Below are 27,608 nucleotides of genomic sequence, written 5' to 3' on the forward strand. Positions count from 1 at the left end.
CCCGGACCAGCGGGGGCGAGGCGACGGGTTCTATTACTTAACCAGTTTCCCTAATACGGCGGCGGTCATCGAGCTGCCAAGCCACCCGAATGACTTCAAGGACCAGTTCTTCATGTCAACTAGGTTCCGCAATTGCGATCATCATTACTTTAATCGCCCTCGTAAGTGATCCTTGACCTTAGCCCACCTTTTAAGGGTTATTTTGTTTTAGCTCCTCCCTTATTCCACTCCTGATTTCACCCAATCTTGCAGCCATCTACGCGAGGACCAAAAAATCTGCGACCCTCGGGGGTCAATACGAAACACTGGCGAGCTTGCCCCCCAGTGAGAAAGACTATCGCGCGCTCGTGACGGACGAGACGATGGTATACTGCAAGCTGATTTTCCCAAATCAAACTTTGAACTTGAAAAGGCCCCGGGGGCCACCCCCAGCTCGCGACAACCGATCGACCGTCGTGGATGAGATTGCCGACAACGAAGGTGAGGAGGAGGGCGACGAGGTTCCTCTCGTGATGAACAGGAAGAGGACCTTTGAGGTCGCCCAGAGGATGGGCGAGGAGAGGGTCCAATCTGGAGCAGCCGCGGGTCCTTCCGGCCAAGGTAACCCTTATTTATTTAAGAATGTAGATAGGGCCACTGCAGACCCCCGGCTGGTTAGGTTCAATCCTAGGCAGATCGTCCATCGTCACGGGAGGAACTCGGACCTGGATACACTTCTCCTCCATTGTGTTGACCGGCTCGTGCTGGATCACCAAGAGAGTCGGCCTAGGGGAACCGTAGTAGTAGATAACACCCTAGCTTTTAGGTCGATCCTTTTTTAGGAGTATGGGACCAACTTACGCACATGGCCATCACTTTAGAGGGGTACCTATGCTCCGGGGCTTAGGCAGTATGTAGAGGAGTCCATCCCCGAGTCAGAACCGGACCTAGAACCTGCGCCAGTTCGTGAGATAATCGCCTTAGGTTCTTCCAGCTCGGGGGGTAGGGCTCCCTTAGCATTCATCTACCTGTTGCCTTTAAACTTTCGCTTCTATTTCTGTATGATTGCTACCCTGTAATAACCATGTTTTTTGTCCTTGGCAGAAGAGATGTCTCAGCCCGGAGGTAATCTGCGGGGCGTGGTCTTCGGCGGGAATCCCCCAGCAGGGCCAAGGTTGAAAAGGCTCCGAGAGTCCAAGAGCGCGGCCGAGGCCTCCACTAAATCCCCGGCTAAGGAGAAGGAAAAGACCCCGCCATCCCAGGTCGAGGGAGCGATCCTCCCTGTTGCCCGAGCAGGGCACATGCCCCCGCCGCCCCAGCGGTCTCCACCAGCCACCCAGAACGTGGTACTGGAGGTCGGGACTCCGGACGTACGCATCCCGGTCGACCCCCAGGATCTTGGAAGGATCCCAGAAGCATTTCGGGGGACGGTGTATGAGTCAGCGAGCTATGCCGTCAGCCGCTTCTACAAGCTCAAAGAGAAGGATCTCCGGGCTATCGAAGCAACGAGCCCGGTCTGAGTCATAGAGTCTTCGTTGGACATGACCCTAACGGTAATCTGCCCCACTCTTTTAAAGCTGTGACACTTACACAATGCCTTGTTTCTCCACTTAGCCAACTTATCATTCCTTTCTTGCAGGGCATTGCTGCCGCTCATCGAGGTATCGCTAGGACCAAGGCTCAGCTCGAGGAGATGGAGGTTGAGCGCCAGGCCACCCTTCAGGAAGCTCAGGCGGCAAAAGATGCGCTGGCGGCTTCGAAGGCCGAGCTAGAGAGGAGCCGCTCCGAGAACCGAGAACTTAAAACCTCCCTTGCCACTTCGCGAGCAGATCTCGAGGCAGCGAAGACCGAGGCCCAGACTGCCATGGAAGCTGCTTTGGAAGCCGAGCGGGCCGTCTCGGAGCAGTCCATGCAAGACCTGTTCTACCACTGCTGGGCCCACAACCCGGATGCGGACTTTTCTTTCATGTCGCCGGACCTCTGGGCTTTTTTGCTGCCGAAGCTCCAAGCCCGGCTAAACAAAGAGGTACCTCCCTCGGAGATTGGAGAGGCCTCCGTCGTGGCGGAGCAGGGCGAGACCGCGACCTCCAAAGGGCCAACTGATGGGGCTTAGGACACTTCTCTTTGAGCATTTTGAACTATTTTATTTTGTCTTTGTAATTTTTTCATGAGGTGTTTCCACCTCAAGACGATTTGCCTTGCAATTTCGACTTATATATTTTTTCATGCCTTTGGCTACGCTTCATCTCTTTATTTTTATAAATTTAGTTCGGGTTAACCGTTATTTATATCCCGAGCTCTTTAAAGAAGAACCACGGTCAATAAATTTTAGTTAACCTCTATGTTTTATGACCTGGTTAAAACCAGGAACTTATTTTGAAAACTTAGTCCGCGTCAACTTTTATCCATATCCCGAGCTCTTTAAAGAAGAACCACGGTCAATAAATTTTAGTTAACTTCTAAGTTTTATGACCTGGTTAAAACCAGGAACTTATTTTGAAAACTTAGTTCGCGTCAATTTTTATCCATATCCCGAGCTCTTTAAAGAAGAACCACGGTCAATAAATTTTAGTTAACTTCTAAGTTTTATGACCTGGTTAAAACCAGGAACTTATTTTGAAAACTTAGTTCGCGTCAACTTTTATCCATATCCCGAGCTCTTTAAAGAAGAACCACGGTCAATAAATTTTAGTTAACTTCTAAGTTTTATGACCCGGTTAAAACCAGGATAGGACTTAGTTCGTGTTAACCCTTATCCATAGATAAGAATCAACATCTAAGTCGTTAAGGAGACCTGGTTATATCCAGGTACCATATGCCCCCCAAGTAACTGGGAAAGGGTCTTTCGTGGTTACTTTACAATCACACTTGCAAATAAAGAGAAACATTTGATTTTTATTTATACATAGAAAGTGGCCTTCCAGGCCTTACAAGTGGATCATTGATAGTATTTCTTTAGGTGGATGGCATTCCAAGTTCGCGGGATCGCCCCTCCATCAAGTCGAGCTAGCTTATAAGTTCCCTCCTTGATGACTTCGATGACCTGGTATGGTCCTTCCCAGCTAGGTCCTAAAACCCCCTCTCTGGGATCTTTCCCGGCCAGGAAAACTCTTCTTAAGACCAGATCGCCGACGCTAAAGGCACATTTTTTGACTTTAGTGTTGAAGTAGCGAGTGATCTTTTGTTGGTAATGGGCGAGTTGGAGTTGTGAATCTTCTCGCCTTTCATCGATAAGGTCTAGCGAATGACATAGGAGCTCATGGTTCCTATCTTGGTCGTAAGACTGGGCTCTATGCGACAGGACTTTAACTTCCACGGGGAGGACTGCTTCACTCCCAAAGGTTAGGGAGAAAGGAGTGTGACCCATAGAAGTCCGATGCGAGGTCCGGTATGCCCACAGGACTTGGGGGAGCTGTTCTGGCCAGACCCCCTTTGCCTCATCCAGCCTTTTCTTGAGGCTTGCCTTTAGAGTTTTGTTGACAGCCTCGACCTGGCCGTTCGCCTGAGGATAGGCCATGGACGAGAAGCTTTTCACGATTCCGTGCCTTTCACAAAATTCGGTGAACAGGTCGCTGTCAAATTGAGTGCCGTTATCGGAGACGATCTTCTTAGGTAGGCCAAATCGACAGATGATACTTTTAACCACGAAGTCTAGCACTTTTTTCGATGTTATTGTCGCCAACGGCTCTGCTTCGGCCCACTTGGTGAAGTAGTCAATGGCTACCACGGCGTAACGGACCCCGCCCTTTCCAGTGGGCAGGGCGCCTACTAAATCTATTCCCTAAACGGCGAATGGCCAAGGAGACGAAATCATTTTTAGCTCGACCGGAGGAGCTCGGGCAACCACAGCGAATCGCTGACATTTGTCACACCTTTTCACATATGAGATCGAGTCTTTGGACAAAGTCGACCAATAATAACCTTGCCTGAGAACCTTTACGGCCAGGCTTTGCCCCCCAGTGTGGTCTCCGCAGAATCCTTCATGAACTTCCTGCAGGATGGCCTTCGCTTCACTTGGAAGAACGCACCGGAGGAGAGGTAGGGAATGCCCACGTCGGTATAACACTCCCTCGACTATCGTATATCTAGGAGCTTGATAAAGGACTCGCCGTGCGTCGTTAAGCCCTTCGGGTAACTTGCCCTCGATGAGATACTCAAGAATGGGAGTCATCCATGTCGGCCTAATGTCAATCATTTCAATCTCTGCCCGATCTCCTTCTATACTTGGTCTCTCCAAGAATTCTACAGGCACCAACCCCAGGGTTTCCGTCTCCCCCGAGGTGGCGAGTTTGGCGAGAGCATCTGCGTTGGCGTTCTGCTCCCAAGGTATCTGTTCGATCGACCCTCTCTCAAACGCAGATAGCTCGGACTTTACCTTTGCCAAATAGGCGGCCATCTTGGGTCCCCGCGCCTGGTATTCGCCCAGAACCTGATTCACCATGAGCTGGGAATCGCTGAAGCACTGGACAGAGCTCGCCTTTAGCTCATTAGCTATCCTAAGTCCAGCCAACAAAGCCTCGTACTCTGCCTCGTTGTTAGACGCCTTGAACCCGAACCTTAGCGCCGAGTGGAATCTATGTCCCTCGGGGGATATCAGAATGATTCCGGCCCCGGAGCCGCCCTCGTTAGATGAACCATCAACGAAGATCTTCCACGACGAATGCGGGGAGGCGACCTGAGGTAAGTCTTCCGATGGATTCTCCTGGAATCCTGTGCATTCCGCCACGAAGTCGGCCAAGGCCTGACTTTTTATGGTAGTTCGGGGAGTATAGAAAATCTCGAACTGACTGAGTTCGACCGCCCACTTTAGCAAATGTCCCGATGCTTCAGGCTTTTGCAAAACCTGCCTTAAAGGCTGATTGGTCATGACGTGTACAGAGTGGGACTGGAAGTACGGCCTGAGCTTTCGTGAGGCCGTGATTAGGCAGAACGCCAGTTTTTCCATCACTGGGTATCTTGATTCAGCTCCGAGGAGTCTCTTGCTAATGTAGTAGACTGGTTTCTGACCCTGGTCCTCTTCTCGTACCAGCACGGCACTAGCTGCGTCCTCAGTGACGGCCATGTAGAGGAAAAGAGGTTCTCCTGCCTTGGGTTTGGATAGCACAGGTGGTTCAGCCAAATGCGCTTTCAGGTCGAGGAATGCGCTTTCGCATTCTACTGTCCACTCAAATTTCTTGTTTCCCCGGAGCAGGTTGTAGAAGGGCAGACACTTGTCGGTTGACTTGGAAATGAACCGGTTGAGCGCTGCCACCCTTCCTGTGAGGCCTTGGACATCTTTTCGCGACCTAGGGGAAGGAAGCTCGAGCAGTGACCTGATCTTGTCGGGGTTTGCCTCGATTCCTCGGGTATTTACTATGAAACCCAGGAATTTCCCCGATGCGACGCCGAAAGTGCATTTCTGAGGATTGAGCCTCATGCCATATTCTCGCAGTATGTTAAAACATTCTTCCAGGTCGACAACGTGGTTGTCGGCAGTCTTTGACTTGACAAGCATGTCATCGACGTACACTTCCATGTTTTTTCCGATCTGGTCCGCGAACATTCTGTTTACTAGTCTTTGGTAGGTCGCTCTGGCATTCTTCAGGGCAAACGGCATGACCTTATAGCAATAGACGTTAGTCGGGGTCATGAAGCTGGATTGCTCCTGGTCTGCCGGATTCATCGCGATCTGATTGTAGCCTGAGTACGCGTCCATGAAGGACATGAGCTCATGCCCCGCCGTGGCATCCACCAGCTGATCGATCCTCGGCAATGGAAAGCAATCCTTGGGGCAGGCTTTATTCAGGTCGGAGAAGTCGATACAGGTCCGCCACTTCCCGTTTGGCTTCGGAACTAACACGGGATTGGCAACCTAAATGGGAAATTTGGCTTCACGGATAAAGCCACACTTTTTGAGCCGAGCTACTTCTTCTTCAAGGGCTTCGGCTCGGGTCGTCCCTAAACGCCTCTGCTTTTGAGACTTGGCAGGGACGCTTTTTTCTAGGTGGAGCGTGTTCATGATGACGCTCGGACTGATCCCTATCATGTCTTCGTGCGACCATGAGAATACGTCTAGGTTTCTCTCTAGAAACGTAGTCAGCTCCTCCTTTCTTTTGTCACAGAGGTTCTTTCCGAGCTTAACCGTTCGTGATGGGTTTTGTTTATCAATATTCACCTCCTCGAGCTCCTCAATAGCCTGGAGCTCGGACCCGTCCTCGCCTATGCGGGGGTCAATGTCCTCACTTATGGCGAGCTTTTCTTCTCCGGGAACCTGAGGTTTTTCAATCTCAGGGGCCGCCTTGGGTCCCTGGGATTCCTCTTGGCCCTGAATGGCCATTGTCAGCTACCCGGGTTTAGATTTTCCCTTCATGGAAATGCTGTAGCATTCCCTGGCAGCGAGCTGATCGCCCTTGATAGTACAAACCCCTGTTGAAGTAGGGAACTTCATGGCGAGGTGCCGGACGGAAGTGATAGCCTCAAAAGCTATGAGCGTAGGTCGGCCCAAGATGGCATTGTAGGCAGTGGAGCAGTCAATGACCACGAACTCGAGTAGTCTGGACACTGTTCGAGACTCTTCTCCTAGGGTGATCACCAGCTCGATTGTCCCTATCGCTGCTGATCCCTCTCCCGAAAAGCCATACAGCATCGCCGAGGTCGCCTTTAGCTCGGCGACGGTCAGGCCCATCTTTTCTAAGGTGGATCGGAATAGGAGGTTCACCGAGCTCCCATTGTCCACCAACACTCTCCTCACTTTCCGGTTAGCGAGCTGGACTGCTACAACCAAAGGATCGTTATGAGGGAATTGGACATGGCCTGCATCTTCTTCCGTGAAAGTTATCGGTTGTTTCTCTAATCGTTGATGTTTCGACTGACGCTGCTCCGGGGCGAACTCCGCTCCGTTGTGAGCTTTTAATTCATTCACATACCTCTTCTGGGCGCCTCTACTCGTGCCAGCCATGTGTGGCCCTCCAGAGATGGTGGATATCTCTCCCTTGACCACGGGGGGAAGGACGTTTGGATCTACCCGAGGCCCGGGCTGAATGGCTGGGACCTCCGGAACGGGTCGACTTGCCGGGACCCTGTTCCGCGAGTACTGCCCCAATGGGCCTGCTCGGATGAGAGTCTCGATTTCATCTTTGAGATGCCTACAGTCGTCGGTGTTGTGCCCGACGTCGTTATGAAAACGGCAGAATTTGGAAGCGTCTCTCTTTCCCTTGTGGTGTTTCAATGGCTCCGGCCTCTTCCAGGGGACCCAAGTAGCGTTGGCCAGGAAAATATTTTCCCTGGACTGGGTGAGCTCGGTATAAGTTGTGAACACGGGCTTGAATTTATCCACAGACTTATTCTTCTTCTGGTCGTGTTGGCTATTTTCACCATGCCCTTTTCTTTTGCCACCACCGGGCTGGTTATTCTGCGCGTCGTCGGGAGTCGCCACTATGATCTCCGTCCCCGTCCCAGCGGGCTTCTCGGGGACCTGGCTGGTCCCTGCGGCTGAAGCTTCAGCTTCTTCTAAGTTTATCCACTCTTGGGCTCTGTTAAGGAATTCGCTAACCGAGCTGACTCCCCTCCTTTGAATATCTTTCCACAGGTCTCCGCCGACCAGGATTCCGGTCCTTATGGCCATGAGCTTGGAGCTATCGTCAGCGTCTCTTGCTCGAGCAGCGACATTTGCAAATCTGCTCAAGTAGGCTTTCAGCGTCTCACCGGGCTGCTGCCTCACGTTAGCTAGGGAATCGGCCTGGACTCGGGCGGCCTGAGAGGCACGGAATGCCCTCTTGAAGTCAGCTAAAAAGGTCTTCCAGGAGCTGATTGACTGCCTTTTACTCTGCTTGAACCATTGCCTGGCAAGCCCAGTCAGTGTGGAAGGAAAGATCAAGCAACGCAGCTCCGGGCCGATGTTATGGGCCATCATTAGGGTGTTGAACATCCCTAAATGGTCAGACGGGTCTCCGTCCCCGTTGAACTTTGACAAGTGGGGCATACGAAAGCCAGAAGGGTATGCCGTTGCCGCTATATTGGGGGCGAAGAGTTCCATCTCGTCCCCTGAATCATATTCGTCTTTTTATTTTTCCGATAGGAGCTTCTTCATCAGTTCCTCCATTTGAGTTAGGCGCTCTAGAGTTTTGTCCTGAGATCCTGGGTTATTCCGGTGCTGTTCAACAGCTCCAGACCCGTTGTACATATTAGGTGGGTTGTTGCCCCTCCTATCTTGAGACAGGTTATTTGGGACATTCCCCCCGTTACGTACTTCGGATCGGGCCCCCACTGAGCGGGCCTGGCTACCATCCCTAACTCGATCCTCTCTGTGAGAATTGAGGCGGTCTCGAAGGTCGCCTCCCTGGGTAGTCTGGTGACTCTGTGCCGAACTTAGTCGCTGACGCAAGTCTCCTCCCGAGAGATCACTCCGTCGACTACCGGTCCAGTGACTCCTGCTGGACAGGCTCGGGGTGCGTCTTTGGCGGCTACGACCTGATCCTTCCCTTGGCACCCTGCTGCGCCGGGAAGGCCCAGCTGACGGCAGGTCTCCCCTACTACCCCAGTAGGCCGGGATGTCCCGGACGGGCTGAGGAGACAGATGTCTGATTGGAGAAGGAGGATGCCTGATTGGGGAGGTGATCCTAGTTCCATCTGGACGAATCAAATTTGGTGGGGGCCTCTCGACCCTGCCAGCTTGCTGATCTCGTTCTGGGCGAGCTGGATGAGACGCATGACGGTCTTCGGGGACGGGCTGTCGTCGCTGGCCCTCCCCGGCTCTTCTTCGGGAATTTCCTCGATCTCTCCTGGGCGTCCTCGAGGAAGGCTGAGAGCTAGGAGTTGACGTCCTAACCGAACGGCTGTATTGCCGCTGTCCGGTTCTAGGCACTTCCCTGAAGTTTGCCTCCTGATGGTGTGATGAAGGGGTGGAGTTGGCTGCAGGGAGCCTATCCGAACAGCTACGCCTAGATCGATTGCCTCAGCGAGACTTAGGAGCCTCACCTTGCCTCTCTCCAACGTTAACGTTGGTTGCGAGAGGGGGTAGTCGGTCCAGAATATCCCGGATTTGCTGACCAGCGGCTGCTAACTGGCTCCTCAGCTGAGCATTCTCCATCTCCACCGCAGTATAATAACATGGGTTCGAATTAGGCGGTCGTGGCGCTGAACTACCAGTGTCGTCTTGGCCTGCCGGCTGCTTTCCTGGTCTCTGCTGGACTTCAGGAATTTGCTCATCAGGGATGGCAACATGGTGGGCCTCCTGCCCATCATGCTGTTCTGTTTCGTTGCCATGTCTGGATCGGGTAGTCACCATAGTTGGATGTTGGTGGTAGCACTAATCGAACTTGCTCTCAATGAAAGCACCAAACTGTTGACACGGTTCTTCGCCAACAGGTAAATAAGAGAAGAAGAGAAAGGGATTAGTACTGAAAGTAGAACCGTCACAGATACGAAATCTTATAGGATGAACTAGGTGACTCGAGACACTTTTTTTAAGTGGTTCGAAGGTTAAATTCCTTCTATTCCACTAGTCAATATTATTGATACCTTCTGGGTATTTGGTTTACAAAGTATATAGTTCTTCAAAGACTATTTTTCCCAACCCCTATCAACTCCCAGGGTCTCCATATTTATAGGAGAAGGCACCTGGAAGTTGGTAGGGAGGTCATCCCGTGACCTTACCATTTGTCATATCAACTCTGTGACATTCATGATTAATTCCTAAACCTGACACATAAGTGTGGTCTAATCAGCATGGAAGGAGATAATGGGCCGCACGGCCCAATCCAGCTATGGGTGTCTGATACGCACGTTCTTGCTGCGTGTCCGAGAAGTCAGGGGGATATCGGACACGTGATGTCAAATATATGCACGTTTATCTTGCGTGTGTTGACTTCGTAGAGGGTCAGAGCTTCGTGGGCAGCCCGTGCCATGAGAAGCTCGTAATACGAGCTTCTCCCCTGACCTGACCTTCGGCCTTCTGATTCTGGGCAATTTGGGCGAGCTAATATCCTCAGTCTGTGGCGCCTCGGACTAAACTTGATTAATCCGAGGCACGACCTTCTAATCAGCCCGTGGGAAAACCAGGGCGTACACCTATAATGCTGTAATTGGAAGGCCCATACTAGTTGACCTTCGGACCATCACCTCTATATAGCACCTGGCCATGAAATTCCCTATAGAAGCAGGGGTAGGACGCGCATTGGGAAACCAGAGGGAAGTAAGGGAGTGCTACAATGCCTCGATCACTAAGGCTAAGAAGGGTATGTCGAGGAGTGCTCCCCCAGAAAAGTTGCAGATAGCCATTGACGTACAAGCCTAATCAGGTGATGAAGTCACCAAATAGGGTGTTGCCCAAAGTGAGGATAGAGACTTAGATCCTCGCTTTGGGGATTTTGAAGAAGATGTAGGACCTGTCGAGGACCTTGAGGAGGTCCAGCTTGACGAAGAGTTTCCGACCAGAGTTATAAAGGTCGGCAAAAATTTAGAAGCAACAATAAAATACACACTGGTGGAATTTTTGAAGAAGAACCAGGAAGTTTTCGCCTAGTCACATAAAGACATGGCTGGGATAGACCCTGCAGTCATTAGCCATGTCTTGAACGTCGACAAAAGCTTTCCACCCATGCAACAAAAAAGAAGGCATACAAAAGGCAGTGTATTATGTGAGCAAGAGGTTAATCGGGGCCGAATTGAGATATCCTCCCATTGAACGATTAGCATATTGCCTAATTTTGGCCTCACGAAAGTTACGTTCTTACTTCCAAGCCCATCCAATCACAGTCTTGACTAATCAGCCCCTTCGGCAAGTTTTGCAAAAGCCAGAGGCTGCTGGTCGTTTGTTGAAATGGGCAGTCGAACTCGGGCAATTCGATATAACATACTCACCGCGAGCAGTAATAAAAGGACAAGTCTTGGCTGATTTCATTGCCGAATTTACTGAACTCCCAAATAGCGAGCAGGGTGAAAAGCCTAATGCGCTTGGGCCTCAAGTTGAAGCTCCTTCGTGGAAGTTATTCACAGATGGATCATCCAACGAATCTCACGCAAGAGCAGGAGTGATATTGATAACGCCAGAAGGACATCGATTTCACTGCGCAATTAGGTTTGATTTCACCGCTTCAAACAACGAAGCCGAGTATGAAGCCCTACTCGCTGGGTTAAGGTTAGCCAAAGATATGAGCATAAAAGTGCTGGATATTTACAGTGATTCACAGGTGGTAGTGAATCAGGTCTTAGGGGAGTATCAAGCACGAGGCCTAAAAATGGTGGCCTATCTGAACAAAACAAAAGATCTGTTGGCGCAATTTGAGAAATATACCCTCCAGCAAATACCTCAAGATCAGAATTCAAATGCAGATGCCTTAGCCAAACTCGCGAGTGCAAAAGATGCTGACACTTTGAATATAGTGCCAGTCGAGCGGCTACACGAGCCAAGCATACAAGCAGACGAAACCAATATGGAATTCCGGTTAGCAGATACATGGATGGCACCATACTTGGAGTATCTCACGAGTGGTATACTACCAGCAGATAGAAATAAAGCCAGGAACCTTTAGAGACAGGTTGTCAGGTATATCCTGGTCGATGGTGTTCTTTACCGAAGGGGATACTCAATGCCACTGCTCAGATGTGTTACACAAGAAAAGGCTAAAGAACTGATGAAGGAAGTACATGAAGGCTTCTGTGGAGACCACGTTGGGGGGCAGAGCTTATCAAAGAAGATTCTAAGGCAAGGTTATTTCTGGCCAACAATGAACGAAGACTCGATGGAGTTTCTGTGAAAATGTGATAAGTGTCAGAGATTTTCCAAGATCCCACGGGCACCTCCTAATGAGTTAAAGCAGATGTAAAGCCCATGGCCCTTCATAGTATGGGGTATTGATTTAATCAGATCCTTGCCAACATGAAAAGGTGGGGTGAAATATGCAGTGGTGGCGGTCGACTACTTCACCAAATGGGCCGAGACTGAGCCACTCGCAACCATAACGACAAAGAAAGTACTTGATTTTGTCATCAAGAACATTGTTTGTCAATATGGATTACCAAGAAATATTATCTCAAACAATGGCACCCAGTTTGATAGTGACATGTTCACAGACTTCTGCGAAAGGCATGGCATCATCAAGAGTTTTTCTTCAGTTGCTCATCCGTAAGCAAACGGGCAAGTCGAAGCAGTAAATAAGACATTGAAGGATACTCTGAAGAAAAGGCTCGAAGAAGCTAAAGGAGCATGGCCAGAATAGCTGCCTGAAGTCCTCTGGTCGTATTGAACTTCTCACCGAACAGTAATAGGCCATACCCCATTTTCCTTAGCATATGGGTATGAGGCCATGTTGCCTGTCGAGTTAGATCCTCCCTCGCATCGCAGAATCACATACGACCAAGATCAAAATAGTCAACTGTTGATGGAGTCCCTAGACCTGATCGAGGAGAAAAGGGAAAAAGCCCAACTCCAAGTAGCTGCGTACCAGCAAAAAGTCGCTCGGTATTTTAACTCCAAAGTAAAAGAAAGAAAGTTCAACGTCGGAGACTTAGTGCTTCGAAGAGTTTTCTTAAACACCCGCAACCTAGCTGCTGGAGTACTCAGACCAAAACTACAAGAAAAAACAGTATTCATAACACTTAAAAACTGCTAACCGGAAGTATTCATAACACTTCTCAAAACGCTAACATAGCCCCTGTTATTAAAAGTCCCGTCTTTTCTATAACAGTTTTTGAGTGTTATGTTCGATGTTATCTTAAAGTATTCAATAACACATTTTTAGTTGCTATCATATTAAAATAATAACGTTTAGTTTGAGTAATTGGTTATAAATTTGAAGTGTAATCTTAAACTTTTTGCACAACACTTTTCAACTGTTATAATTGATTATTTTGATAGCGTTTGTAGTTTGTTATATTATATAAATCATAATGTTTTGTTACACTTATAATACATATCCAAGACAACCATAAATACCATATTAAAGGTCCAGTAATAAAATTTTGTTATTTTAGTCTAGATAATAGATTTTTAATTTTGTTGTGTAAGGATAATTATAAGTTTGCTTTTAAATTAAAAGGTTTTTATTTTCGTATTTGAATTAAAAATATAAAAATTAATCACAAAATGTAATATTAAATAGATTGATAAACCATAAGTATTACATTAAACGAGAACTACTTCATGAGATCTTAGTTCTAACTTAAGTTTGAAAGCATACATAATAAAGTTCTATAATCTTGAACATCTTTTACTTCAAAAATGAAAAACAAAGCCATAGAAAGATACACAAAAAGTAAACCATGAAACTTGCTCCATCCTTCAATTCATCATCCATTGTGCACTTGTCTTTGTTGTGGGTCGATTTGCTTAACTACATAAAAATTTAAATAATTAATGCTTAAACTTAAAGTTAATAGTAAACTAAAAGAGTACATATAAAAAAGAGTAACATAAGGGTAGGTATGTTAATACATTGAAAAACATGCATCATATTTCACAACCAACTATACAAAAGTTCCTATAATCAGAGATAAAGAAAACTAACAAAATTGAAGTATTATCTTCCTTTAGAATTTACAAGCGATGAAAAAAAATAAGTAGTCTGAAAAATCAGCATTTCCACAGTTTCTTATTTATATAACTATTGATAAACATGACTTGTATATATTATTTATGTCTTAATAATACAATTGCTTCAGTTTTATCATGTTTTTACTCTTTCTTGTTAACTAAAGTTTAGATAAGCTACATGTACCACAAGAATAAGACTACAAAATAAGACCACAAAAACAAATCAATAAATAACAAGAACAAATAATCAGAAGTAAGAAACATACATGGCTAATGGATTTAGAATATCATCCCTATAGATCTATTTTGTATGAAAATCAATAGCAACTTTTAAGGAAACTTACTCAAGCAACAAATACAACCAACAAGAAATTAAAAGTAAGTACAACTCTAATTCAAAACAATCAATTTCTCACAACCATCACTACGTATCAACTGAAAAATTTAAGGAGATAACTGAGTATGTTCTCACATCAACATTAAGTTAATGCCACTCAACATAATCAATCATTGAAGCAAACTCAATCTAAAAACCTCAAGAGTTTATAGATTATATCAAACATCATATAGGAACAAATCACTGACCATTAAATAAACAATATGAAGCCCAAACCTGTTTCGTACATATAACCCCAGAAATTTCATACAAAATTCTACATCCCTAATCTTATATCAACAAGTATTAAGCACAAAAGAAGTACTCTAATTCCCTAATCTTGGATCAACAAGTATTAAGCACAAGAGAAGAGATTAAAAACTCTAACACTCCACATTAATTTTGAAACTATTAAAAAATGAACGATGAAAAGTTATTATAAACAAGAGAGTATCATAAACTAATATGTATATTTATGTACATTTCAATTCTAAAAGAATTCTAAATCCCAATTGAGTTCTTTCCTCTGAGCAAATAGCAATGCAAAAAAGATAAACATTTACTAGTTAAATTTCAATGTCATAACAATCTTAGAACTATCAGCCTATTAAAACAGAAAAAGCTAAGCAACAGTGATTTTTCCACAAAACAAACATTTAAGTTCAGAAATGAAAAAGAGAAAATCAGAGAAGAAAAGAATACAACACTTACTTATAATGAGCTAAAAATAAGAGTAAGACTAACAGATTCATAGTAAACCATAACAGATCAATCAGCTACCACTTAACTAACTGCCAACTTGCTTAATCAGCCAACTAACTAAGTTAAAGAATTTGCAATTTGGGCAAGTTTATATCATATGGTAGGAAAAGAATTTGTTATTACAATAGCTTACAATCTACTGGCAAGACTTGGGCAAGTTTATATCATTGCACCCTATGTATACTTAAATTAATTTAAAGACGAGAGAAAGTCTAGGAAGGGAGTTAGGTAGATAAAAGAGTGGAGAGAGAGAAAATTCAAAACAGAGACAGATTATGCATAGAGAACAATTTAAACAATAAATATTTACAACAGGAGCAAAGATCAAGACTTCAAAGTCAATTTATACACTTTTTTGCATAACTCAATATGAAACAGCCACTCCTTCATAGAAAATTAGATATATTAAATGACTCAAAACACAAATTAAACGAACAATTATAATATAATTCAAACCTGTTTAACTTAGTCCCTGTCATTGTATTATAATATAAGAGCAAGCATATTCCTACTGAATTCCCAATCACTTAGTAATATAATCAAAATTTGGTATTATTCCATTGTTTGCACTACTAGGAAACAAGGAAATTGTTAAAGTAATTGGACCTATGTAATTGTGGCATGATTAAATTACCAAATTTACAAAAATAGACCAACAGTAGCAGTAAAATAGACCAACAGTAGCAGTAAAAAAACAACACAAACCAATAACAAAATACACCAAAGCCAATAGAAAAATACATATTCTATGCCATTAAACCAGTAGCAAAATGCACCAAAGATGTTAAAGAAAAAAATAAAAACAGTCAAAAGAAAAAAATAGAAGGAAATGAAAAAACAGAGGAAAGGGAAAATGGAGCTTTGAAAGAAAAATCTGAATAAATCAAAAAAGCAAAACAAAAAGTTTAAGAAAGAAACAAACAAAATACTAACACTAATACATAACTAAGGCTCAAAGCAAATGATTTACCCATATCAGATTATCAAATCAATTTCAAAAAACAAATCAACTAAAATATTCCTAATTAATAAGCAACAAAACCAGAAAAAAAAAGCTTCGAACAACTAAGAAAATCAAGAACACCAGATTTACAAATGAAAGAAAACCTATTGTAAAACTTCCAACTCTGTCTAAATCCAAAACAAACAATCAGAAATACATACTTATTTGGCCATTTTATTAAACATCATGCTAATTGATACACTAAGCCCATTAACTCAAATTAGTTAGTATTGTGAGTATTAGACCAACAACAATACAACGAGGACCGCCGAAATACTCACCATTCCAATGCACAAAGCTAAGAGAACAAACATCAAGACAAGTCAGCCTATAATCAATAAAACTTACTGGAATAACCAATACACCAAAAGGAGGACCAAGTAATTGAAAATAGGATGTGTAGATGATTATTGTATCAAAAATAAAATCAGATTTAATACATGAAAAATGATTTATTTTAAAAGAGAAATTAAATATGATTTAGGATAATAAATAATAGATGGAATCAATTAGCATAGTCCAAGAATTTTCATTCTGAACTTCTTAGCAACCAGTTTGTGGTCTTACTCTTGCTATAGTCATGTTCAATATGAAAATTATTCATACTTTCCTTTGCCTCATAAAAGAAAAAGGTGTTTAGAGACTCAATAATGGGGCTATGCATTCAAATCAACAAATTAAAAACATAGAACTTAGAGTTTGAAATGTAAGTAGAACAACACCTTAGAAGCATCATGCAAGCTCTGGATCATATGCTAACTCTGGAGGAATAAAAGCTTTCGTTTTCTTCCTGTGTAAGTGTAATAATTGCACGAGTGAAATACAAAAATGAGGAGCATAAAAAACAAGAACCAAAAGTAGATGGCCTACACTAAAACCCTGCCTATTAACATAGGAGGAACTCCCTCACACTACAAGAAATTCGGCATTTACCTACCAATTTTATTTGTGGGTAAAAATGGTGCATTGGTAGGTAAATCCCTTTACCTACCAATGTTGACCAATAACCTATTGGTAGGTAATAGTTAGTCGAGAAAGGTATTATTACCTACGATTAGTATATTGGTAGGTAAAAATCGTGTGGGCCCCACAAAAAATGAGTCAGCGTCATTAACCTAGTGTTTGACGTGGCATTATACGTGGCAAGTGATGTGGCACTCCACGTGGCAATTATGTATCAGGGAAGCTGACATGGAAAATGATGTGTCTTCCACCGTGGCAGGTGACGTGGCAGATGATGTGGCACGTACCAGTAGCTTATTGGGCCACGTGGCAGTGTATCAGGGTCGGACATTTACCTACACTTAAATATGTGTAGGCAATAATTTAATTTATTGGTAGGTATTAAGGTCTCACATTTACATACACTTAAATATGTGTAGGCAATAATTTAATTTATTGGTAGGTATTAAGGTCTCACATTTACCTACACTTAAATATGTGTAGGCAATAGTATAATTTATTGGTAGGTAGTATTAAATTATTATTTTGGAAAATATTTAAAATTAATTATTTATAGATGATAAATTAATTTAATTAATTTAAAAGCAAACAGCTTTTATAAAATTAAATAAACATATATTATAAAATGTTCAAACAAACAAACATAAAAGATAAAATGTCCATAATAATTTATCTTTAAAGTTTTGAATTAAAAACATAAAAAAAACTAAGAATCATCTTGTTCCTCTAGCATTGAAGGGACGGGAGAATTTCCGACATTTGCATTGATCGGACGGAGGCGGTGGCATCATATTGTTTTTCCTTAGTATTTCTACAACAATACTTAGTTGGTCATTTGTAGAATCAAGTCGGTTGTTTGTTTCATCAAGGCGTTGGGCTAGCAAAAAAATTATAAAATTTTACTACTAAATGGGGAAACAATTTCTAAATTTTATTAATAAAATCTTTTTATTTAAAATTGACCCTTATACACACTATTTTATTAATTAAATTTACTAATAAAATCGCTTTATTTTCTTTATTTATTTATTTTATTTTGAATTTTTAAAGATGAATGTTCTTAAAAAATTTTAAAAAATTATTTTTGGGTCATAAATTATTAATTTCAATAACATTTTAACGAATTATCGTTTTGAAGTAACATTTTAAAATCAAATAAGTTGATCATTGAAAAAAAATTAAAAATTATAAAACATTAATGTTTTATTTGATTACTTTATGAAGACTTTTTTTAATAGAAAAAAATATGAGTACATTAAGGTGCTGTTTGGTAATCATTAAAAAAACTGTTTTTGATTTATTTAATTAAAAATTTGACAATTAAACATAAAATAGCGTTTGGTAACTCTATTTTTATTTTTTATTTTTGTAAATTTTAAACAAAATTTTTTAAATTTTGAAAATAAAAAATTTTCACTTTCAAATTTTTTTTAAACAGTTTTCATTTTTTCCTTCTCTTCTTCAAATTAACACATTACATTGTTAAACAAAAAATAAAAATAAAAGTTATCAAACACGTTTATTATTTTTTGTTTTTAAAAACAAAAAACAAAAATAGTTACCAAACATATTTTTATTTTTTTAAAATAAAAAAACAAAAATAAAATAATATTTCTATTTTTGTGTTTAAAAAATTTAAAAACAAAAATTTTACCAAACGGACCCTAAGTTTATCAATTGTTGGAAAAAAATTTCATTGATAAGATAAACTTGAGGAATATGAGACAATTAAAGATAAACTTACTAAATATTCAATAATAAGCTTAAGATAATATACAAACTTTTGTACAATCTGAATATTTATACTTCTCATTCTTCAAAACTTAATACAATATTACATCATTATAGTAAGTTAATACAAATAAAATATCCCCACTTTGATCATCACAAAGATTTCAGAAGTTTATATAATATGAATTATTAAGGGCATTTACATGACTTGGTATACCAACACACACACACACATATATATATATGGGCACAAGAAGCCACATAATCACCAAACATAACAATCATAATCATTTTTAAATATCACTGGCCAAAAAAAAAATTAAAACAAAATAGATAAAAAATATATATATAAATCAAGACACATCCAAAAAAAGATGCAGATTTTGAACATAGCAAACAAGGCAGATAGATTTCCAATTTAATCTCCAATTTTTTTATAAGAATAAAAAAAAACTAGCAAAATGAATAACTAAGTACCTACAAAATTACTAACTAAATAGACCAAACATAATCACCAAACATAACAATCATAATCATTTTTAAATATTATTGGCCAAAAAAAAAATTAAAACAAGATAGATAAAAAATATATATATAAATCAAGACACATCCAAAAAAAGATGCAGATTTTGAACATAGCAAACAAGGCAGATAGATTTCCAATTTAATCTCCAATTTTTTTATAAGAATAAAAAAAAACTAGCAAAATGAATAACTAAGTACCTAAAAAATTACTAACTAAATAGACAAATATACAAAATTTATACAAGTATAAATAAATGTTCAAAATTTTATTCGGAAACAAAAAACCTGATTTATATACACAAAGTAAGGTAAAAAAAAACAAATAAGTGTTGCAAGTGACAGTTCATAACTCTCTGAGCATAAACAAAATCCCAACACAAATAACAGTTCAAAGACTAAGGACAATTAAAAAAAATGAACCAAAATATAACAATGAAAACATAAACCAAATTACAACAATGACACATAACTGAAAAACTCTAACTAAAATCACAACTAAATAACAGTGAAACAACTCAAACCTGAAACACAATATTCATCAAAACATAATTTTCTCAAAGCATAACAATAAAAACATAAACCAGATTACAACAATGACACATAACTTAAAGACTCTAAAAAAAATCACAACTGTGAAACAACTCAGACCCGAAACACAGTAATCATCAAAACATAATTTTCTCGAAGCATAACATTCACAAAGCCTCAGACAATAACAAAGCCTCACAACAAAAATAACAAAGCCTCAGAAAAATGAATCATCATTAATCTTTCAGATCAGTGGGGATTTATACCTCAAAGCCACCAAGCCAATTTGTCCAAAACTCAAAGACACCAACAACCAAACTTCCAAAAAATTTACAGCCACCAATCCAACGTAAAAGCCACCAGAAAAATCTCAAAGCCAGGCCAATCCACCCAATTCGAAATAATCAAAGCCTCTAAAGGAACCAAAATTAAACCTTGAAAAAATAATCAGAGACATTACCAATAGTAATTTCAAAGAAATTAGACAAATTTGAAAATAAAAAACTACCCAAAGAGAGCTGACCAACAAAGATGGAGGCGGCTCAGAGAACTCAACAAAGATGGAGGCGACTCAGTGAACTCAACAACGATGGAGGCAACTCAGATAACTCAACAACAATGGCAGCGGCTTAGAGAAATGAACAACGATGGTGGCGGCTCAGGGGTTCGAAGGATGAGTGTGGCGGCTCGGAGATTCGAAGAAAAATGGCAGCGGCTCAAAGCAAGCGTCGATGACCATGGACAGAGGTCCGAAAATGCCAGTCGACCTCGGAGAGTGGTCCGAAAATGGGAGAGAGATGTTGAGAGGGAGTATGAAAATGGAGAAGAGGTCGTGAGTGAGGGAGGCGACAGATGAGAGATCTGGTGAGAGGGAGTCAAAAATGGAGGGAGTCGAAAATGGAGAAGAGCGCATAGTACAGAGGGAGGCGGCAGATTAGAGAGTGAGAGTTAGATAAATGTTAGGGTTAGATAGATTTTAGGTTTTTATAAAAAATATATTAAATTAAAAATAATATTAATTAAAATTTAATTTATATAATTTTATAATTTATTTTTATATATATATATTAGTGACACGTGTCACGTAGTGATACGGCCACATGTATTGGTCAGGTGACAAGTCACCATATGCATCACATGTCAGCAGCCACATCACCTTTTTTTTTAATTAGGTAAAAATGGGAGGGAAAAATAGGTGGGAATCGTTAAAACATTTCCCTCCAAAAAAAATTGTAGGTAAGTCTAATACCTACCAATACTAATGGTAGGTAATAATAAATTTTATAGTCCCACACGTTTTCTTAAGGAATCCCCTACCAATAGTCGCTACGAAAATATAATTGTAGGTAAAAGAATTCTTTAGCTACCAATAAATATATGTAGGTAAAAAATTGGTAGGTAAATGCCGAATTTCTTATAGTGTCACCCCCTAAGATTCCCTGATTCAGTTACTTAAGTACTTGCAGATGAAGAAAATATATTTCAGACAAAAGAAATTATTAGTACCAGTCTTGTAACATGCCAACAGGGCTTGTTCTTTACTGAGTTATTTGTTTAATTTCATTACAAGTAGCTACTGTTAGTTTCATTCTAAGGCTGGTAGCTAAGAAAATATTCAATTATAGGTACTCACTATAAACTTCAGAAACGAAACTGGCATACAAGAAAAGAATTATCTATAATTATACAAACACATACCCACACATAGAAATAGAAATATAGCATAGCTATGCTTACAAAAATCGGAGAAAAGATAGTACCTCCTACCAATATCATTTCATTGATTGCTCATCTTTCTTGTGCTGGCTTTAGCTGCATTGTAAATTTAAATTGTATGTATGTTAGTTTAGTGAATTTAATAGACTGTATTTTATCTTTGACATAACTGCTTCTTTATTAGATAGCTCATACTCAACCTACAAATTTGCACTTGTACATATATCAATAGTGGAAAAAACTTGTTAGACATATGACAAATAAAAAAAAATAAAAAAACATGATCAAAGCTTCTATTCTAGTAAATAGAATATCTGCATAACATAGTATATGTAGAGTCCAAGTACTTTACTTAGCTAATTATTTAGTAGTATTATAGTATGTATAGTATTATCTTTGTAACTGTGGATTTTTGGTTCAGACCGGGAATTATTTGGACACTCATAGTAGTACTTATAGATTTTCTAAGTTTAACCTATAGTTTAAGAATATTAAGTATAACCTAAGGTTTGATTATATGACTGATATTAAGGATAATATTTGTTATATTATAAGGTTTAGATATCAACCAATAGGATTTTAAGCACATGTTATGAATGGGTAATTAAGGATTAAGTATTTTTGAGGATTAAATTAAATAAGGGTAAAATTTGAATGCTTTAAGGTCAGTCAGCAGCTTTGAATACGTTGAGGGCTTAGTCAAGGCTGTTTACCCCATTCAAACTTAGCTAAAAATGTGTAATTTCGTGTTTAAATATTCAGCGTATGCCGATATATCGCCCGATATATCGCAGCTATAGGGGGCGATATATCGCAGCACGTTGATACGGAAAACACGAAACGATGCACGGTCGCCTCGGGAATAATAGTCCAGGCGATATATCGCCTCCTCCAGCATGTTTTCAAACATTTTTGAATTCTTTTCCTTTCAGCCATTCAAACTCCTTCATAAGTCCAGCATCTTTTGAACGAGTCTTCAGCCTCTGCTGAACGATTATTCAAATTATTTTCACCTAAAAAGCCATTATTTTTATTCAAGTAAAATCAAGATACTTTCATTCCCAAACTCTATAAATAGGACCTAGTACCCAGCCATTATTCACTTTTTGCTCTAAGTTCAAAAGCTGCTAGTGTTAAGTGAGTGTGAGAGTGTAAACACCTGGTTTGGGAAAATCATAAGCTTATCAAACACTTTGGGAAGTGAGGTTCTATAGTATTTCGGTTGTGGTGTAGATTGGTCTTTCAAGTCTTTGAGGTAAACCAAAACTCTAGCTCATTGTTTTATGTTATTTTCTTTCTCATAGCCTTCTATTCAGTTTCCTAACCTCATTCTTATTTTGGTTAGGAAATATAAATTCTTGAGCACATAAGTTTCGGTAAGCATGTTTCTCAAATGGTTTAGTCTTCCCATTCCTTTTCCTTCTTTAGACTCACTCTTGTTCATTATGGTTATTAGGAGTGTTCCAAAGTCCCAACGCTGTCCACATATCCCGGTAACTTTGGTAAGGAAAATAGGCTAGAATCAATATGTTATATGCTTATGTTATCTTATGTTTTATGTTATTAAATGTGTTATGATATGTATGCATGTATGTTTGTAGGCTTGGGCATATGACCCATATGACTAACAAGACCCCAAATGGGTTATGGGCATATGACCTACTTAGCTAGTAGGACCCCACTAATCCCATGGGCGTATGCTTGTTTAGTCTATGGGACCCCAAGTAATAATGGCCATTATAATAAGTGTATGTTATATGTATTATGTTAAGTCTTTATGTTTCTTATGAAATTATGTTTATGACTATGTGTTAGATTTTCCTTGCTGGGCATTAGGCTCATTCCTTTTTGTTTTATGTGTAGGAAAATAGCTTTAAGAGGCGGTAAGATTCGTGGAAGCTTGGAGATTGTGTATCGATGGTGAATGGAGTCAAGGAGCCGAGCGTTATTCGATTCGAGGATGTAGTTTTGCTTTAATGTCTTTTTACATGTATTTTCCGCACTATGAATGTAATGTCTCTTTATTTTAAATCATGTTTTGTTTTTAAAGACAATGGGATCCCATATCCTTCTTGGTATTTATTTTGTAAGTAACTCTTATTTTTACAAGTTACTTAATAAAATTATGGTATTTTCGTAAATATAAGTTCTATTAAGGATTGTACGTATAGTTTCGTTAATGGTCCAAAAGTCTAGATTAGTGGGTCATTACAGTATATGATCTATTGCTCTATCTCAAGACAGTTTTTATACTCAATCAAAAGTTGAATGCATGAATTCAACCAAACAGACCATTTTATTATTATAGAAAAATTGCATAGAAAATAAAAAGCAGAGCAACCCCATGGTCACAAATGAGGAAAAACTAAACAGAAACAAAATGAGAGACCCAATAAATGGTCAACCCCATGGACAAGGCAAGCCAAAATGACAACCCAAGCAGTAACAAGTTCCTGAAATGCCAGAAAATCAACTAGCAAAGAAATATCAAAATATAAACTAATGTCTTCATTTCATCTGCACAAGACCATTTATGTTATAATTTATTATTATTTGGCTAAGTTAGTACCTGTTGAAGTTTTAGTTCTTTCTCCACCACCAAACTCCTCATCTGAAGTACAAAACCAAACATTACAGTTGCAATAAAAAATGGTGGTCCTACGGTAATCATTGCAGAGAGACTTTGCACATTAGGGTGTGCAAACTCCTTAAATGAAACCATCCAGCTAAAGTTGGATCTGACAATGAAAAAACTCATCACAAAAGTAACACATTTATAGACCAAAGCAATTGTTAAAAGTCAAAGCTTCTTTTAATTTATCATGTAACCAGACAAAAAAAAAATTGCTATCAAGTATCTATAACATTGATACCTCCTATGAGAGACCTAGCAATTTCACGCTCTGCTGCAATCTGAAGTGGTATTTTAAACTTGAATGTGGGGTCTTCATAGTTCCCTTTTTTTCTAATGGAGTTGAATTAGTCTGTATACCATAGCTAATTATATTAGCATTTAGTTTAGCAAAATGCAAGGCTCCGGGGGTCAGCATAGGATTAGAAAACATCCATTCATCTACTTCGGCTGTTGATTCAAATGACTTAACCTGCAGAAGTAAATTAAGGTTGTGTGACTAGGAAGATCATTGCTTTCTGAAATAATCTTTTCATGCTTAACAGTTTCAGACAGTAGGGAGCAATGAAGACATAAAGTGTTTCCTAACTTTCTTCATAAAGCAAGGCAAAGGCTTGATACACTACAAACATAATCAAGCAAAGTTTTTTTTTCAAATAATAAAAAAAACAGCTATATGTCCTTTACTTATATTAAATGTACAAAAGATAGTTTAAATATAAATAGATAGAATATATAACCTTCATGATAATACTTTCTCTTAGAAGTAATAAACAATGACATCCTCTATTGTAATACAAATTAAAACAAGGAAATACAAATCAATGCAACTTAATCTTAACTAGAGTTTATAAGAGCAAGCATATTCCTACTGAATTCCCAATAACTTAGTAATGTAATCAGAATTTGGTATTATTCTATTGTATGCACTACTAGGAAACAAGGAAATTGTTAAAGTAATTGGACCTATATAATTGTGGCATGATTAAATTACCAAATTAAAAAAAATAGACCAACAGTAGCAGTAAAAAAACAACACAAACCAGTAACAAAATACACCAAAGGCAATAGCAAAATACATATTCTATGCCATTAAACCAGTAGAAAAATGCACCAAAGATGTTTTCAAAAAATACCTTCTTGCTTTCAAAAAAATGCCATCTGCACTAATACAATGCAAAAGTAAGGCCTTCCCATACTTTCAAGAATAATGCAAAAGTAGAGATCACCAGTTCTTAACCATCCTTCTGAGTCAATAGTTGATGAGTTGCTTCTTCATTGCTGAAATAACCTGTAGCAAATATAACCAAACACCTCCTACCCAAAAATATTTAATATGTTTAATTTATTTTTGAAAGTACATAAAATTAGATAGATTTTGAAGAAACATACAAAGAATATATAACAAACATACCAAAAGTCTATACTATGACTTTATTTTGGCTATACTAAATTTAACAACTATGTGACAATATAATACAAAATAAGATCTACAAATCCCAGTAAACATAACCTAAATATAAAATAATTTTTATGTATTTCAACCTAAAACAAATATATAAAATTCAGATCAATCGAAAATATTAAACGTTTTAGCAGCCTCAAATGTTGTTTGATGATTATTCGAACCAAACAATACTCAACCAATAGATTGAGAATAATGAATGGACAATGATGCATGAGAAAAAAAAGCACAAGGACTAGTAAACTTGATGAGGTTTATAGGTCATCAACTATAAATGGTCGACATTATGAAAGGCTATACTTAAGAGTAGGAGACGGGGTAAACAAAAAGAAAGAATTGGCTAAAGAAAATTATGATTGTCAAGCCTTAGGTGGGTTCACTCACCATTGTGAGTCTGCTGTTGAAAGAAGAGAGATGAGGCTATTATAGTCAAACGACATAAGGAATAAAGGTTGTTTCAAAAGCACGAGAAAAAGATTTGTTACAGATAGAAGAATCGAAGATTGGCGTGGCTTGAGCTGTATTCGAATGGAGAATCATTGCCAACAAATCGACCAACAAAACTTATTGGTTTTCATATGAGATATTCGTAGCAATGTAGGGGCATCTAGAGGTCATAATGATTGTTTTATTTTCTTGACAGGTAACGAGACCACAAAATTATGCTCCAGCACCCGAAACATAAAAAAGGTAGCTAATATTGGGACCATCTCCATAGTTTTTAGGCCTACATGCTTCGTAACTCAAGTTTGCTGATATAGCTGACTTTACTAGTGATTGAAAGTATTAATTTAATCTAATTAAAATAACTTTATCATATCCAATCTCCACCTTTATGTATCTTATTTTTTCAGAATTTATTATTGGAAAATAATGCCTTATTCATTTTTCTGGCCTTATAGTTCTTAATCAAATAATATTTTTAAAATATCACTCTATTCTTTTCATTTTCATTACTAATTTGTAAAATTGAAACCAAGCAAATGACCTTTTAATTTTATTACTACCTTAACTAGCAAAAAGTGAATATTTTAGTCATACATTAGTGTCGAATTCTTACACTATAATAGTGTTACTTACATTAGACTCTATTACGTGACAGACCAAAATACCTCTCAATAGATTTTGCTGGAATAAAGGGACACAAAACAAGTATAAGATTCGGACAGAACAATAAATAATTCTTATATTGATTTTAACCATCATTAATTTTGAGTTTAAACTCAAATGTAACCTTAAACCTTATTTTTTAGTCTCTTTTCTAATTTCCCATAACTTTTCATAAACTATTAATAAACTGAAATAAATAAAAATTTAAAAAAATAATGATAAAATATAACAAGATAAGACACATTCATAAAGCATAGCTTTCAAAAAATATACAATAGATTATAGAATAGTACCTTTCATAATTGTTGGACCCCTCAACCAAAGCTTGTTGGTCCGGTTAACTGATAAAGCTTCACTAGTTTCAGGGTTCACAATCTTGGCCTTCATGCTCGGAGACAACATTCTGGTAGTTCTGTACTACCGGCTCTCTTCCAAACAGTCCATCGAAGCTCCGATTCTAGTCGATGATAACGATTGGGAGATTAGAATCGGCGATTTTGGAGACGAGCTGAGGAAATTTCGTGGTCAGATTTCAAAGGTAAACACCTAAATAAACAACTTTTGCTAGATGTGGTCACGGTCGAATTTCAGAGCAGACATGATGGAGAGAGAGTCAATAGACTCTGTCAGAGATAGAGAGAGAGATAGATGGAGCAGGAACTGAGAAACTGAGGGTTAGAGAGAGAGGCTGAGGCGTGATTAATAATATGGATTTGAGAGATTAGGGATAGGAAGAAACAAGGTGAGAGAGAGAGAGAGAAAGAGGGAGGAAACCAAGTGTTTTTTTCATTTGACTTTTTCTAATCTCATTTTCATTTGGCGCTAAGGAATTTCATTTGCCTCCTTTTTGTTTTAGACTTGTAAAATTGCCCGGTTATTTTCTTATTAGGATTTATTAATAACACTTCTAAAAATACGTAATATTTTAATGTAATATATAAGAAAAATTGTTGTAGTGCAAACTGGGAAGGACCTTACCAGATTGAAGAAGTCCTTCATCCAAGCACCTATAAACTTGCACGCTTAAATGGAGATCTCGTTCTGCGTTATTGGAATGGAGAACACCTGCGCAAGTATTATCAATAAACAGTCCTTCTTAAAGGACTCGCTTGTATTAATTTTTACTTTTTACAAGTTTTGAAAAAGGGTTAGTCATGTTATATGGCTAATCGCTTATAAGTGTAAGATCTTTCAAAGATCACTCGTAAAGACATGTTTAGTCCATTTAAATACGAGAATTATAAGGGACTGTGCGCAGCCAGTCATTCTTGCCAAACTTTGTAATTTTTTACAAGTATTTGTTCATTA

At 39.4% G+C, this 27,608-nt stretch overlaps 1 long non-coding RNA gene across 1 annotated transcript; it reads right to left on the reverse strand.

Moving 5' to 3' along the window:
• Positions 1–24,107: 24,107 nt before the first annotated feature.
• LOC133780600 (uncharacterized) lies at positions 24,108–26,856 on the reverse strand. Its single transcript, XR_009869440.1, has 3 exons — positions 26,594–26,856; positions 24,955–25,016; positions 24,108–24,197 (listed from the first exon to the last, which is right to left on the reverse strand). It is a non-coding gene; the product is annotated as an uncharacterized LOC133780600 (long non-coding RNA).
• Between the last annotated feature and the right edge of the window lie 752 nt (positions 26,857–27,608).

This window comes from Humulus lupulus, chromosome 5 (genome assembly GCF_963169125.1).
Source record: "Humulus lupulus chromosome 5, drHumLupu1.1, whole genome shotgun sequence".
NCBI classification, from domain to species: domain Eukaryota; kingdom Viridiplantae; phylum Streptophyta; class Magnoliopsida; order Rosales; family Cannabaceae; genus Humulus; species Humulus lupulus.